At 40.3% G+C, this 16,245-nt stretch overlaps 1 protein-coding gene across 2 annotated transcripts in view; it reads right to left on the reverse strand.

Moving 5' to 3' along the window:
- The window catches only part of ELMO1 (engulfment and cell motility 1), a 322,852-nt gene that overhangs the window by 102,481 nt on the left and 204,126 nt on the right, over positions 1 to 16,245 (reverse strand). Inside the window, exon 1 of one of the 2 annotated variants that reach the window (XM_034761213.1) lies at positions 469 to 698. The exons of the other annotated variant lie outside the window; for it this stretch is intronic. The gene's annotated coding sequence lies outside the window, so the exon portion shown is untranslated. Of the gene's footprint in view, positions 1 to 468; positions 699 to 16,245 lie in introns of those variants that run through there. 2 annotated transcript variants of the gene reach the window in all.

Consider the following 16,245-nt stretch of genomic DNA (forward strand, 5'->3'; position numbering starts at 1 on the left):
ATGGTTGTTTTTGGCTGGATGTCTGAACTAGTGCCTTACAGATTATTATAATAATGTGCATGCTGACAGTACAACGTTGGTGACCACACAGGGGCAGCTCCTACTTCTGTGCCTGCAGTTTTCTATTCCATGTAGTTTGGGGTAAGAGATTCACTTTCTTTATTAAAATAGAGAAACAGTCTGAATTACCTAGCAAAATATAAAACCCTTCCATATACTAATCCTAATTAGGCTAAATGATAACCCAAGGCAATACAAACAGCTAATAGATAACTACTGTACGTCTGATGTCTAGAGACATTAATAAAACCATATCTAGCTAGATGTGAAACGAACAAATAAAAAGCCCCTCTTTGTGCTATTTACAGTTGTTGCTAATCTGCCTTCCTCTTCCTTGGTGGATAAACTATTTATTGATCTGTTCTCAGACTGAAATACCAGGATAAGTATACACAGAGATTTACTTACAGAGATCCTGTAGTTCCATCGTTCCCGATGACAAATTTGCCTCCTATACTACAGCATGGAAATGACTTAATGCTTTCTGTGGACGGAACAACGTGCTTCAATAGCAGATGGTCTCCGATGAAGCTCTTTAATGAGATCCGTTTTCAGTTTAGCTATGTGAAAGGAGACCCCCTCCTTTGCACACCTTTGCCCGGTGTATACTTCAAGTCCAAAAGAATAAGCATGTAGCTTTGCTTATGTTTAGAGTGTTGGAGCCCAATTGTGCTCCAATTGGCAAGAACATAGGAAACAGCAGCCAATCACAGCGAGCCTCCATTTCAGGGAAACTCCTGCCCATTTATTTAGCATCTTCAGAGACTATATTTTCTAGGAAGAGCGCCTCACTTCTAGTATCATAAAGGGAAAAATAATAGCTCCCTGTCTCTGTATCTCCCACTCCATCAGCCCTCCTGCTATTTTTTAGGGCCTGGCAATTGTCTAGGGAGAGTTCAGACTCATATCCAGCTTCCACCTTGCTGGGAGAAGAGGAGGGGAGAGCGCCTGAGCTTAACAATTACTGATTCCATCACCATGGAAACAGACTGGATGCAGCGAGCTAGATTTGTGTAGAACATCTGCTGCCAGACTCATAATCAACTGCAATCTCATCTTTTTTCCACTCTCACTACTTATTTGATTGAGAGTTTGCTTTCTCCTTACATATACCCTGGGAAAACACACACACGTAGTTGCTTTCCCTTTGCATACACACAATGTTAATGCATACATGCATATACAGACACAGACATATATTTGCTTCACCTCTACTAACATATACCATGAGAACCTGCACATACATATACGGAAGTGCACACATACATATATGTATGTGATGTGTACTGGCATGCCATCATGTACATATACACTGAGGGATATACACATCTCTAGCCAGACAGTATTGCTTATATATGTATACACAGATTGCTGATCTTAATGATATTTTGGGTTTGATTATTCATTCTATCAATCACAGGACAAAAATAGATGCACAGGCTATGAAAATGTTAGATTTAGCTTCCTAGCTTTTCTGTGGGCCCCAGGAAATATATTACTGTAACACTCGCATGCAAACCCAAACCAAGAGGATCTACAACCTGACCCTGGGCAATTTATTTCTACTGCTCAACTTTCGGAAATAACTTTATTTTATTAGTGGTTTATAGGCATCTGTATGCCTCTTTTAATGACCTGCTCCCCAAATGGTCTTTAACATCCCCTACCTTAGCCCCCCAAGCCTTGACTCCAGGTTCATACTCACCATCCTGCCTACATGTTCTACTGTCAACAGGAAAAACCTTCATCTGCCATGTGGATTGCAATTCAGAAATATGGGTCATTCCTATCCAGCCCTGGAGCAGAAGGAGTAAGCATTGCGTGATTTGGGGAAGTAAAGTGGGGGATGCAATGGGGAAAAAAAGAGGAATGATGGTCCAGTGGTCACTAGCCTGAGACTTAGGAGGCTCAGATTCAATGTTCTGCCACTAACTTCTGTGTGACCTTGGGCAAGACACTTAGCCTTTATGTGCTCAGTTATTGAGTCTGTAAAATGGAAATAGCAACCCTGCTATACCTTACAGGGGTGTTGCAAGGATTAAAGATTGTAAAGTGCCCAGACATTATGGTAATGGGGACCATATAAGTACCTCAGCTACACAGAGATGGAAACACCTCTCTGTCAATATATTTACATGAATGTGTTTGAACTTACTAAACAGAGAACAAGAAGGAAGGGGCCCGTTATTTGGAAAAAAAATATTCAAGTATTCTACAGAACTACTGTATTAAGTATTGTAAATGGCCACGTTTAAGAATCATCTGTGCTCACGTCACTAGGCTGCAATGCTGGCACATAAGCATTCATTTTAGAGAAAACAAATGCTTTTTTAATCATGCACAACAAACTGGATTTCCTATGGATTAGGAGCAACTTTTCACATTTCATTATCTTTTCTCAGCTTTTGTGTTACTAGATATTTAAAATAATGCAGTCAGCTGCTTTCTTGAGAGTGAATATCTTTATAAATCATTATCCAGCATTCTTGTCATTTATGGTCACTCTTTTAGTTTTGAAACATTAAATTGCAGAAGGCAGCCAATTTGCATTTTGGGGGAGGGAAGGGCTAATTTATAGCCAGATTTGTTAACCATCAGGGTGTGCTGAAAAAGCCATCTTTATTTCTCCAGGCATTTGGGATGAGGTTAGTTTGAGGGCAAGGGAAATAAAGTGAAAGGTTTATCTTATTTATATGCAAGCAAATGTACACAAGCATTGCAATTGTTTATTTTGTTATTTGTTGTTGTGTTTTATGGACTATGTGGATTTAAAGCTTTGTTACCACTAAGAGCTTAGGATAGCTACATAGAATAGAAACAAACAAATAAATAAAATAAAATAAAATGCAATACAAAGAAGGATCATACGTCACAGTCCCAGTGAGCCTCTGCACAGTAATTTTGCTTTTAAGGCAATATTAAATTGGAGAACTTCCTAATCAGATGAATAGTTCTTTTTGCCAGTACTGTGGTATGATATACAGAGTGCAAGACCATTCATTCATGCTCAATCTGCTTAACAAACCACCATCACAGGCAAAGATGATGATCAATATTGTTTTGAAGTATAGGGTGAACCCTCCTTTAGGCTCAGTTTCCATACTCCTTGGTCATCTCCCCAATCCAACTGATTTCATGCTAATGAGAAGAAAGAGCATCACTGATTAAGGTGTTTGTTTGGAACTCAGGAAATCCATGTTCAATCCCTTCTGTGTTACAGATTTCCTCTGTGAGCTTGTGTAAGTGACTTTGACTGTGTCATCTTAGCTTCCTTCTCTGTAAAATGAGGATAATAGCACTTCCCTTCCTCACAAGCATGTTTTGAGGATAAATACGTAAGATTATGATGTGCTCAGATATTATGGTAAAGGGGGGCCATATAAGCACTGGTGACAGATGAACTATGAGGGCTCCAGGGATGCAAGACCAGACCATTGAACCTATATAGAACAGGCCCATACAAAAATCAAGGTGAATCCATCAGGTCAAGCAGACACAGCAAACAGAAGTTGGGAAAAGATATTTTGTTGGTAGGAAGAAGTGGAATTAGAGAACAGCTGCATTCTCCCCATAAGACTGTGGATTTCCAAGTGAAAATTCACATGGAAGTTACTGCACGTTGACTCAGCAGTAATTATCATCAGTATTGTCTTCTCACCTTACAAGAGCAGGTCAGTACAATCAACAGCATTACATCTCCAACTGGTGCTAGAAGATGTTTGGAGCCTATGTGGCCTCCCAAAGAAGATAGACATCTACTGGGATGGGGTCTTCGCAGACTTCCAACAGAATCACAGCAGCTGTAGTTTCTCTGTGGTGACAAAAGCTCCTTCTTTTCAATGGGATGATTAGCTGATAACTGCAAATTCTGGGTGAATGTTCTACCCACACGATAGTCTATTTGCAAGGTTGAAGCATTCATTCTAGAGGCAAACCCATATCTTTCTTTTGAGTCTCTACTCCCTCAGGCAGGCATTAATAATTAGGGCCACAGAAAATATTTAAAAACATATCAAAAACCTTCAAGTCTGATGATTTTTCATTCAGTTTGATTTAATGACTTTTTCTCCAAATTCATGAAAAAAATGATTTTTTTTACTCTTGAAAATGGGCCAATTTCTTTTTACTAAAATTTTTTTGCACACTTTTGATAGTGTTTTTTACATAGAAATATGTGAGCTATCCCACAAAAAGCCAATATGGGAAATTTTACATATACAAGACAGACAGACAAAATTAATTTTAGGTTATATATCACATATATTGCCTCCAGACAGATATACAGTGTGGTTTGTAGTAGGACTGAGAAAAAAATAATATGCACATTGTGTGTGTGTGTGTGTGTGTGTGTGTGTGTGTGTGTGTGTGTGTGATATATACACACACCCCTTTGCTAATCAGATTAGCCTGGTCTATAACCATAGCTCCCAGTGAAGTCAGAGGGAAATGCAGAGGCACAGAACATTTAAAACTCATGCCTACTGTAAGGAGATATGATTTGCTGTTTGGAGCACACAGCACTTTCCCCATTGAGATAGAATCATCTTTATCATCCTCTGACTCAAATGTACCTCTCCTGGAGATTACTGTATTTATAATTTGAGGAGTATGTAAGACTGCTCCTGCATCACTGGTCCTGCACACCCCTTCCTCCAGTTTGCTCAGTTGTTGCATCTTGTATTTCTCTATCTTGCTTAAAGTGCAGCCTGTGAATCAAATGTAGCCTACAGAGTTCTACAATGCAGCCCTGACCCCAATACTGAGATGTGAGGCAAAGAGACTATTTTTTTCAGCATGTGGTACTTCATCTTAATCAGAGCTGCCTTCCTTTCAGATGCAGGGGCTTCTAGCCTCCATAAAGTGCACCTCCATATTAAACAAGAATTCCACTAGTTTTATACAAATAAAGCTTGACCTTTGGGCTCCTGAGACGTTGGGCAATATCTGAAGACAGACACACCTGGTCTGTCTAGTAACACTGGGACTGCAATGCTTTTTCATCTCCTCTGACAACTAAGGTCCTCCAACTCAGCAGAACTTAGCACAGAAATCAATTATGCAGTGGCTGGGGGAATTGACAAGATCATCTGTTAAGTCTTTTCCACCTCTAATGTCTATGATTTATATGAAAGCTGGGAGGTCGGCAGCAGGTGGGCTGGAGAGTCATGACTTTGGGGTTCCAGTTCCAATTCCAATGCTAACTTGTTGAGACACTGAGGGCAAGTCACTTCACCTCAACATCTCTGTAAAATGGAATAATAATACTTGCCTCACTAAAAAAGGGCTTATGTGGGTTTATTAATGTCTGCAAAGTTCAGATATCTATTCTGAAATGAAAAATGAAAAATCATAAACTATAGATATTAATATGCATAACAATTATAATAGTGGAAATTTTCAATTATGCTTGGCCAATGCAATAAGCAGCAAATATACCCTTCAACTTTTATAATTTGTTGACGTCACATTCCTCTACAAACGTGGTTTCACTACTTAGGATCTCTTTTGCAAGATGATTCCTGTGTAACAGGAGTAGGAAATGAACAGACTTGAAGAAATAAATACACCAGCTATCAAGTTGATCCAAAATATTTACATGGGAAAATAAAAATGAGAACCTCAGGTTTAAAAAACAGAGTAACCAAAATCCATAAAATGGTGAATATTCCTCTTTGCAGTGGTTAGATTTTAAGGTCAGTGGCTTTTGATAAGAAGTATTGGGCACAGCCTGGTGACAATGACACCTGACCTTAGGACTTGAAATATCAAATGTTTATCTGAAAAAGCAACTCTAAAATGTGATTTAGGTTTATAAAGGCCATACACAAGGGCAGTTTTTTATCCATCACCATAAATAAATAAATAAATAAATATCACAAACCAGCCCTGCAGCTCTCTGCAACCTATAAATCTAGTCATCTCAAATATATACCATATACAGTGGTGATTCCAGAACTACAGATCAATTATACATCAAGCCAGTGCATAAAAGATAGCTGAAGAATTCAGACCATCAACTCCAGAATTTCTATAGGTAATATTCGAAGCATAAAATTGCAAGGCCAACAGAAATGATCTCTGGGGTGTTACAAAATATAAAACTTCCCCTCTCTGGGGGTGTTACAATCCAGACTTCTACACTTGGGTTTTTCGATTCAACCAACTATATAATTTTGTCCAATGCCAAAATACTTAATCACCTTGTCTAGAAGGACTTCCACATCTGTTAATCAAGTTAGAACTTTCCTTCTTTTACTCTCTCTGCTTTGAACGCATTTGGCCAGCACAGAAGTAATCTTATACTGCTGCACCCTCTGCCAACAATGGTCTACGGGGCATCTGGCTTTAGCTGCTCCCCTAACACTCACTTCACTAACGACAAAGACTGAATTTACCTCTGATGCAGAGAGTCCAACTCCAAGAGCATCCTTTAAGGTTCTCTGTTAGCATGAGGGGAAGTGAGCAGCATACAAGGGTGCTATTGATGCATTGATGCTGTTGCAATGAAGGGGAATAAAATAGATCTTTGCTTCCTACCACTCACCCTCTCCCTCACATGTGTATTAAATTGAATACTTGGCAGGAAGTGTGTATACGGGTAAATGCTAGCAGAAATATCAACTGCTCAGTATTATGTTATGCTCATCTTCTATCAGAACGTGTTGATGTGATCTCTACTTGGTCACATAAAATAATAAAAAGACGATTTATGGGTCATTTGCTTTTTATATTTTTAAGAGTAGATACGAAAACGAAAGGAGAAAATAATTTAATAAAATGCTCCCAGAAATGTCTATGCTAAACTAATGATTCTGGAGCTACCATGCTTTATTGTGTAAATAATCATGTATGTGTTTTTAATATGTGAATTACATAAAGAGATACTTGGGAACTATCTAAAGAGGAGATTATTCACCCCAGAGACTGCAGCAGTTTGTGTGTCAGTGCATCTGCCATGCAGCCACATTAAATCTGTTCAATTCAAAAGTAGCACATTTTTTTGTTGAAAGGGGAAAAAAGTTACTAGTGTGAAAATGTTTACTACCCTGAAAATGCAGTCTTAAGTATTAACCTAATATAACATTAAGAACAGTGGGCCAGAGAACATCACTGAAAACCTTTTAACTTCTACAGGACTTGTAGGTATTTATATGAGTGGCTTTGGAAAAACTAGCATTTTGATTTACTTTTTGTTAAAATTTGAACATTTTCTGATCTCGGCATTTAAAAGCAACAATCACATGTACAGCAGCCTTTGGAGAAAGTATATTAGTATGATTATGAAAATTTCATTAATAACACTATATCTTTCCATAGTGCCTTTCATCAGAGGATTTAGCATCAGTGAAGCCTCATCAGACCCTTACCAGGTAGGTAAATATCAGAACATACACGTAGAAGAGGGGTAAACTGAGGCACAGAAAGGTTGCAGGGCTTTTCCAAGACTAAACTTAATGGCAGAGCTGGGAATAGAACCCAGAAGTCCTGATGACTAGTGTCTTGTTCGACCATTAAATAACATTGCCTTTCTAGAACAGCTCAAACTACCCTACAAATCTATCTGCCTTCCCCCCAACCTTGGGAACAAAATTAAGCTGAATAGAAAATAATGTAATTCACTGCTTATTACTTGCTTGCTTCCTTAAATTGGCAATATTGAAGGAAAAGTTTTGCATTGACAATATGAATAAAAAATGGTAACACAGGGCAATTACCTAATAAGCAAATGTGCTCTATTTTTCAGACTACTCCCAGCATAGCAACATTCATGTATATGTATATGTAAATGTGCATGCTTGCACACACACACACACACACACGTATATGCACACATGTGTGGCGTACACACATGAATGCAACACATTGCATATACATATACACCTCTACCCCGATATAATGTGACCCGATATAACACAAATTCGAATATAACGCGGTAAAGCAGCGCTCTGGGGGGACGGGGCTGCTCTGGCAGATCAAAGCAAGTTTGATATAACGCGGTTTCACCTATAACGCGGTAAGATTTTTTGGCTCCCGAGGACAGCGTTATATCGGGGTAGAGGTGTACATGAGTGTTGCTCTGTGCACTCACATAGTAGTCTCTTTTTTAAATTGCTTGTTGTATCCAGTGTTTTAAATGGAAGTTCCAAGCAGGCTAGATGGGCTGGGGGAACATCAGGAGGAAAAGCTTCAGACTCTCCACTTTGGAAACAAGAGAAATGGAGGGGCACTGTCTGGATGTAACAAATCAACAACAAAGACACCTGTGAAAGGAAAAACTTAACCTATTTTGATTTCACAGAATTTCAAATGTATATTATAAAAATAATGAATGACAAGCTCTGAAGACCCAGAGGAGATCCTGAAGCTCTGAAAGTGGCAACCTACATAATACCAGTAAATAACGCACCCCTGACCTCCTCATACCCTTAGAAAAAAAAAAAAAAAAAAAAAAAAGGGAAAGAGTAAGCAACTTCCCACCTTCCGTTTTGCCTTGCAAATACAACTGCTGACTGAACAGATAGAACTATACTCCATTTTTATTCACGACTAAAGTTTTTATGGGTATAGTATTCTACCTGCTTCAAAACATTTCAAGTGACTACTGAAACTGTTCTCTCTCTTAAGACTAGTAGGAAGGACCAGCTGTTGGAAAGCACTCACTGAACCTCCTCTCCAACAAACATGTCTCACCATTTAGCCCACGCACCAAGCCCAACTGTGTGTGTGTTTTGGCTCATTTCGTCAAGGCTATCCCATCTGCTCAGAACTTCCTTCCAGTTAATGAGTCTTCCTCTAATTGATCTTCCGAATGCTTTTTACTTCTCTCTTAATCATCCACATACTAAACATGCCATCAACGCTGCAGCATCACCATGCCTGCCATCACAGAGACAAACCCCACCCTGCAATTCACTCCTCTTAAATCAAGCTCTCCCTCAAAGCATAAAGAATGGGGCTCTTTAGAAGATGCACACTGTATTCACAGCCACAGGCATTGCCTGTCAGCTGTGTCATGTGACTATATGCCAATATGAGTTTCCTCAGGAGAATTTTTATTTTAATTCAGAGGATAATGGTTCTGTTGGCAAAGCAGCAAGGAGCCCATTACAACCACCCTGCCTTCAGTTCTTTGCTGTTCCTGACTGCTAACGCAGGCATCAAAAATTAAAAATGTACTTGCAGGGATCTAATTTAATATCATCCGTTTTCTAGGAAGATTTTACTCACCACTCTGTGGGTGTTTTGTTGTTGCTACTTTTTCCATCCTTTCCTCTGTATATAGTAGCGAATGCATGCTAGAACAGTTCTCTGAGAGGCACTATAAAATCAAGTTTTGTTAACAAATACATTTCACCTAAGCACCAGCGGTGGCTCTATGTTTTTTGCCGCCCCAAGCACGGCAGTCAGGCACCTTCGGTGGCATGCCTACGGGCGGTCTGCTGGTTACGTGAATTCGGCGGCGTTTCTGCGCATGATCTGTCAGTCCCGCGCCTTCGGCGTACCCACCGCCGAATTGCTGCCGAAGCCATGGAACCGACAGACCTCCCGCAGGCATGCCACCAAAGGTTGCCTGACTGCCACCCTCACGGCGACCAGCACACTGCCCCCCGCGGCTTGCCGCCCCAGGCACGCGCTTGCTGCACTGGTGCCTGGAGCCGCCCCTGCTAAGCACCATATCAAAGATCTCTCAACTCAGAAGGAAAAATACCAAAACTGTTGGGCCTCCTAAGGTTGATTTCAATTGACTTTTTAAAAAGAATAGTACTCTCTAGATTTTCCATAAAAGTGCTAGATATTCAAGACCCAATAAAGAGACCAAGCACCCCAATTTTACCTGGAAAGTCTTGGTTCTCCAAATAATGTCACAGTGTTCTTGGAATTTCCACTGGGAAACCTTCATCTATCAGCATATCTGGGAATTTTATAACTACAAAATGTATATTCCAGACACATTTGCTGCACCACTTTGAAATGTATTGTACACCCTTTTCACTCTCATCAGGTGGCAAGTGTTTATTTCACGATTGTTCAAAGCAAAAGCTTGTCATAAATGAGCCAGGCAACGACACTGCAACATAGGTCTGATAGCTCAATGACCTGAGACTAGTCAGTCAAAACCCTCTTTCTGGTACTTCAGAGAGATAACATAGGAGAGAGAAGATGGACACCTGGCAGTTGCTCTGGCCCTCTGTGATCATCTATACAGTCACCAGAAACCACAGAGAGGAGGAAAGTCAGAGACAGAAAAACAGAACTCAGCTGTTTTTTAAATTATTCTTTGCTCTAAGTAGAGCCTTTCCAACTCAGATGCAGCAAATCAATGAAAGCAACTAGAATGCAGAGAATTTGAGTATATTGTTACCCTAAAAAGTAACATTATGGAACTGTGCTGACATATGATTGTGAAAATGCAGCTATCTGAATACCAAAGCATTTTACCAGAGTCGGCAGGCATAATAATCTTAGTGAAACAGACACAAAAAGGTCAAGGCCACACAGAATCAGTGGCCAAAGTGGGAGCAGACCCAGGTTTTCTTCCTCCAGGTTCAGTTCCCTGTAGATTGGAACCCAAGCGTATTTACAGCACTTGGTCAATATCTTTTTATCTGTTATATTTCCACTTTATACTGTGTAGGCTGCTTTAAATCCATCAGTGCCTTCATTTATAAACATTTCAGAATTGGTAGAAAAATAATTTTGAAGAGGTTTCAGTCTTCCTTAACTGCTCAGGGGGATATTTTCAAAGCCATATGCCGGGAGTATGCCACGTGACTCCCATTCATGTTAAAATTAGAGCCACCAGAATAAACCCCATATGCTGCTTTGAAAAAGTACCTTGGTGTGTCCACAGAAAATTTCTGCAGCTTAATGGAACCTGCACATTTTCTTCTGCCTGTTTTTCTTTCTCCAGTCCATGAATATATTTTTAGCAGCTCTTAATTTTCTCCCCGGTAATACTTTGCACTGTTTTGAAATATGATGTGCTGCTGCTCTGATTCCTGCGCAGCCCTGTTATTCTAATTGTCAGTACAGTTGTAGGTACAGTATTTGCTTTTAAAATGTATAGCTTCCAATAACACCCCTCTCTGAAACAGTAACAACTGGTTGATCCCGTCACCCTCACTGATCCGAGCTAGTCCAAGGGTCTGCTCCTGCAGCCCTTACTCGCCTGAATAGTCCCACCTACTCAGGCCAGGTGTGTTCACAGTCTGCAGGCATCAGCCCAGCCTTCACAATGCATTAACAGAGTGTGGTTCAGCTAGATCGAGTCCCTGTCTCCCTTTGCATTTGCAATACCTTATTTGCACCTACCATCAGGTCATCGAGAGATGGAAGCACTCAGATTTCAAGGCCCCAATCCTGCAACCAAAACTTGTGCCCACATTGAGTCCCACTGAAAACAATGGGGTTGTTTATGGCATTTGCAGGATCAAGTTGCAGGATTGGGGTAGTTGTGAGTGTTACTGGCCCCAGCATGTCTCGGTGGTAACAGCAAGCGTTGCATATACTGCCCTTAAGCACACATCTAAATATTTGTCATGTACAACGATAATCGTCACCATCATTTAAAAATAGAGAAAAACGAACATTTTAACTTAATTTTTCATTTGACAGCTCAAGTTCTCTAATCTTTCCTGCTTGTGGCTGTTACGTATGAAGGATAATGTACTGAAAGATTATATGACTGCCATCTCTTAGTTTTCTCCTCATCCTCCTCTTTGCTCTCCAAATCCCAACATATTATCACTTTGCCAGTTCATAACAAAAATCCACCTGACTCTGCATCTATAAACTTCATTGCTTTTAAATGATATGTAAATAAAGGGGGGAAACGGGTATGTATGCTGAAGGTGTTGCCTCCATGAATCAAGTCCTTGCCTACCAATGGATGTGTGCTGTCAGACTAAGTAAAATGAATGTGTTAGCCCTCTGAAGGAGGATAGTCTTGTGGACAGGTGATATGGGTTCAGTTCCCAGCTCAGTCCCCTGACTTTCCATGTGACCTTCAGCAAGTCACTCGATTTTTCTTTGCCTCAGTTCCCCACCTGTAAAGTGGGGATAATGCTACTTCTTTTCTGCTACTCTTTGTCTTGTCTACTTAGATTATAATCTGTCGGGGTCAAGAATTCTCTCTTAATATATATGTTTGTACAATGCCTAGAGGAATGGGGTCACGATGTCAGTTGGGGCCACTAAGCAAATGTGCTACAAATAAATAACAACAACAACTTGGGCTGGAAACACAAAGGGCAAACTACAATAGAAATCATTAAAAACATTTACCAGCTGTGACAATCTGTACCCCTATGTTTAGCCCTTTTACGGGACTATGATACATTTCATACACATTGTACCATGTGAAGTGTCATCTGAAAACTCAAAATTTGCTGATCAGTATTGTCCTGGTAAAATATGTATGTGGAAACACTGGATGTAAAATTATGACATTATACTGTATTAGATTACTAAAATATTTTCCAAGTCTGGGGAGCAGTCACAAACCAGTTCCCCAGAGATAAAAAGCTAGCCGATGCCTCAGCCAGGTGTCAACAAAATCAAATGGACCATCACCTAGTCAAAAGGCCATTCTTTGGGAGGAAAAAGGGTGTGGGCAAAAAATCTACATCTTGAAAAAGAAACAGCTGTGTAGGGTTCCCATCCACACAGACTTTTTGTCTCCTGAAACTCAACTGGAGATGATTCTTGAAGAAGAGAAAGAACTATAAGAAAGAAGAGCAGGTGCCCCAAAATATCTCTCCTTGTCTCTCTATCCACAGCATCAACACCACCTGAAGAACAAGGAAGCAGAACTGGACTGGGGGAGGAATCCTGACAAAGAAATTCAGCCAGTAAGACTGGTGAAACGTGGTGAGAGACGCTTTGCTTTGAATTCACTCTAGCTTGTTAAGTAGGCATTTGTTGTGTTTTATTTTTATTTTCTTGTAACCAATTTTGACTTTTATGCCTCATTACTTGTAGTCACTTAAAATCTCTCTTTTGTAGTCAATAAACTTGTTTTATTGTTTTATCTAAACCAACATGTTTGGATTGAAGTGTTTGGGAAACTCCATTTGGGAGAACAGGTTTTGTGCATATCATTTTCTATTAATAAAATGACAGACTTTATATGAACTTGTATTGTCCAGGAGAGTGCTGGGAAGTACAAGATGTACATTTCTGGGGGGGAAGTCTGAGACTGGGAATTTGCTGATGTTACTCTGCAGTGTAATTCATGGAGTGCTATAGCACTCAGACAATATAATTGGGAGTAACTTACTTGCTGCAGGCTGTGTGTGAGCAGACCAGGAGTGGTAGCTCTCACAGCAAAGCAGTGCAAGAGGCACCCTCTGTTGGAGAACTGAGGGCACACAGCTATTCATTGGTCCAGATTATATCCTGGGTAATGTCACACCAACCTTTACCATACATGTGCTATATAAGTCTCCTCTTCTAAGTGTCAGTGAAAACTGATCTCAGATATCACCATACAGTAACTTGGGACATGCTGATATTCTAATGGTGATTACTGTATCAGAGGGAGAATCTTCTCCAGAGCCTGACCTGGAATTTTTGGACAGAACTTCTCTTGTTGTTGGAAAATGCTGATTTGTCAAAACAAACTTTTTGTGAAAATGTATCAGTTTTGACAAAACCTTCATTAGAAAGGTTTCTTAGGTCCTTGATGGAAGTTCTCATCAAAACCAGACAAAGCCCCCAGAACAGGCCAGTAGTAAGGGCAAGCACTGGATCAGGCAGAGCAAGCCCTTGAACGTGGGTCTTCCATGTGAGTGCCCTAACCACTGGGCTATTCTGGGGTGGGGTTCTTACTCTCTTCCCTCCCCCCATCACATGAGGAATGAAAAATTCTGAAACCTCAACATTTTTCACAACCTATAATTCTTGTTTTCTGGCCAGCTCTACTCTTCTTATCTTCTTTAACGTTTGACAAATTACATGATATTGGCTCATTCTATTTTTTTCTGCCTTGGTTTTAAAAACACTTGGTTTTAAATAAACAGTGATTATTTATGTATATTTTCATATTGAGCAATGAAACAAGTAGTTTGTAAATGTGTCAATCTCCAAAAGAGGAAGCCACTTCTAAGCACAGCCAGCATGCAAATTGTACAATTAACTCAGCAAAAATTAAATTAAACTACTGCCAGTCCCCCATTTGAATTTGGTGATTGTATGTCCTCAGGATAGTGGTGTAGCAGAAAACTAATGAGAAAGTCCTGGCTATCGTCAAATCAACAACAGATATTGAAGTGTTACTATAGTACAAAAATCAAGAAGCGTAGAGAAGGAAATTAGAATCATCAAATTCTTTCACATGGTAATAACTAAAGCAAATTGAGCAGCTATAAAACATTCTGTTCTTCTTTATAGCTTAAAGGCAACAAGGCAAAGAAAAACATACTAGTGCAACGAAGTTTTATATAGAGATTTTCATTTTAAAAATAAAGCAAACTACTCCCAACAGTTTTTCTGTAGCTGGTACCCATTCACATCGTGCGTGTGTGCATGTGTCTAAGGTTTATTCACTAGCTCAGTGGCAAAATTCTTGTCCTCAAACAAACATAGTCTGCTAGTACCGTGCATGTGGAGTTGGGCAGGAAAAAAAGAATTCCCAATTTTATTTTTTCATTATTAAAAGGTATTGTTTTTTATTAGTGCATGTAAGGGACACTTTGCTTGGTCAAGTGCCCAGGTTCATATTTAGGAAGAGGAAATTGTAATGTTTGCTTGATTTTTTTTTTTTGTCTTTTAACTTAAATAATGCCCTTCAGTTTCCTTTCAGTAATGAAAATACATAGCTGCAAGCAGTCCCAGTTGTTCAGAACCCAGGGACTGTGGCCATTGGTACAGCCTGAGGCGTTTGTTTTGCCTTCTATCACTAGAGGCCATTGAGCAGAATAGCCAATAGACTAAATGAGAGTACCTATTGGGTGGTGAAAAGGGTGGTGGTGGAAAGAATCAGTTTGGCGGAGAAAGCTGGAATATGGGACTTAGCCCTCCTCAGCAGAGAAAGTGAGAAAAAAGCCACAGGTTGTGAGAAAAGTCCTACCATTCCTCCCTCCCCCGCCGCCTGGATGAGCAGTAGCAGCAAATGGGCCTCTCTCAGCCCCTCAAGACGACAGCCACAGACCGGGATAAGTCTGTTGGGAGAAAGGGGTCATGGGGGGGGTGGGGGGGTGGAGAAAGGGAGTTGGAACAGAAAAGCATCTGAATTTCTGAGTGTTTGTTCTGAATCCCACTTTTGAAGTTCCTCAATCACTAGTTTATGTGTATTTTTTTTATAAAATCACAAAATGGAGTTTAATAGGGAGGAGGAGTTACGAGCTGAGCATTCAGATTAAAAGTAACCTAAAATCCACCAGGATGGGTGCACAGCTCTTTGGCAGCTTCCATACGCTGGCTTAGCTGGAGAAGAATCCTTGGAAAAGAATCTTAAAATGTTGGCAACTATGAAATTGCCCTCTTTACTTCTGTGTTTGCAAAAATAATGATGTCCCAGAACCCCATTTGGTGTTTTTCAGACACTCTTCTCACTATGAAGTAGGCTGTACTAAAATAAGTCTTAGATGGTTATTAATATGCTCACACTGTATAGGGATAAACTGGCTTTCCAATTTCCCTAGGACATTTGGTCAAGCACAACAGGACAAACACTTATTCTTATAAAACATGCCAGTGGATCTTGAATATCCATACAGAGCAGGCATAAGCTTGGTTTATAAGGGGGGGAGGGATAGCTCAGTGGTTTGAGGATTGGCCTGCTACACCCAGGGTTGTGAGTTCAATCCTTGAGGGGGCCACTTAGGGATCTGGGGCAAAAATAAGTACTTGGTCCTGCTAGTGAAGGCAGGGGGCTGGACTCAATGACCTTTCGAGGTCCCTTCCAGCTCTATGAGATAGGGATATCTCCATATATTAAGGCCTTACCATAAGGACCCATATTAACAGAAGGGCAAAGGAAGGAGTGCTGAGTTTGTCTTGTTGGGACCTGAAGATTAAAGCGCTAAGGGGACAGCTACAAGTGGAGCTGAGGGTGTGATTTCCAGCTCACATCAGACATACTTGCACTAGCTCTCATGGAGCTCTGGCAGAGCTGGTGCACTAAAAATAGCAGGGTAACCATGGTAACACAGGCAGTGGTGAGCGGTAGCACTGGCTAGTCAC

Source organism: Trachemys scripta, chromosome 2, assembly GCF_013100865.1.
Source record: "Trachemys scripta elegans isolate TJP31775 chromosome 2, CAS_Tse_1.0, whole genome shotgun sequence".
Taxonomy (NCBI): Eukaryota; Metazoa; Chordata; order Testudines; family Emydidae; genus Trachemys; species Trachemys scripta.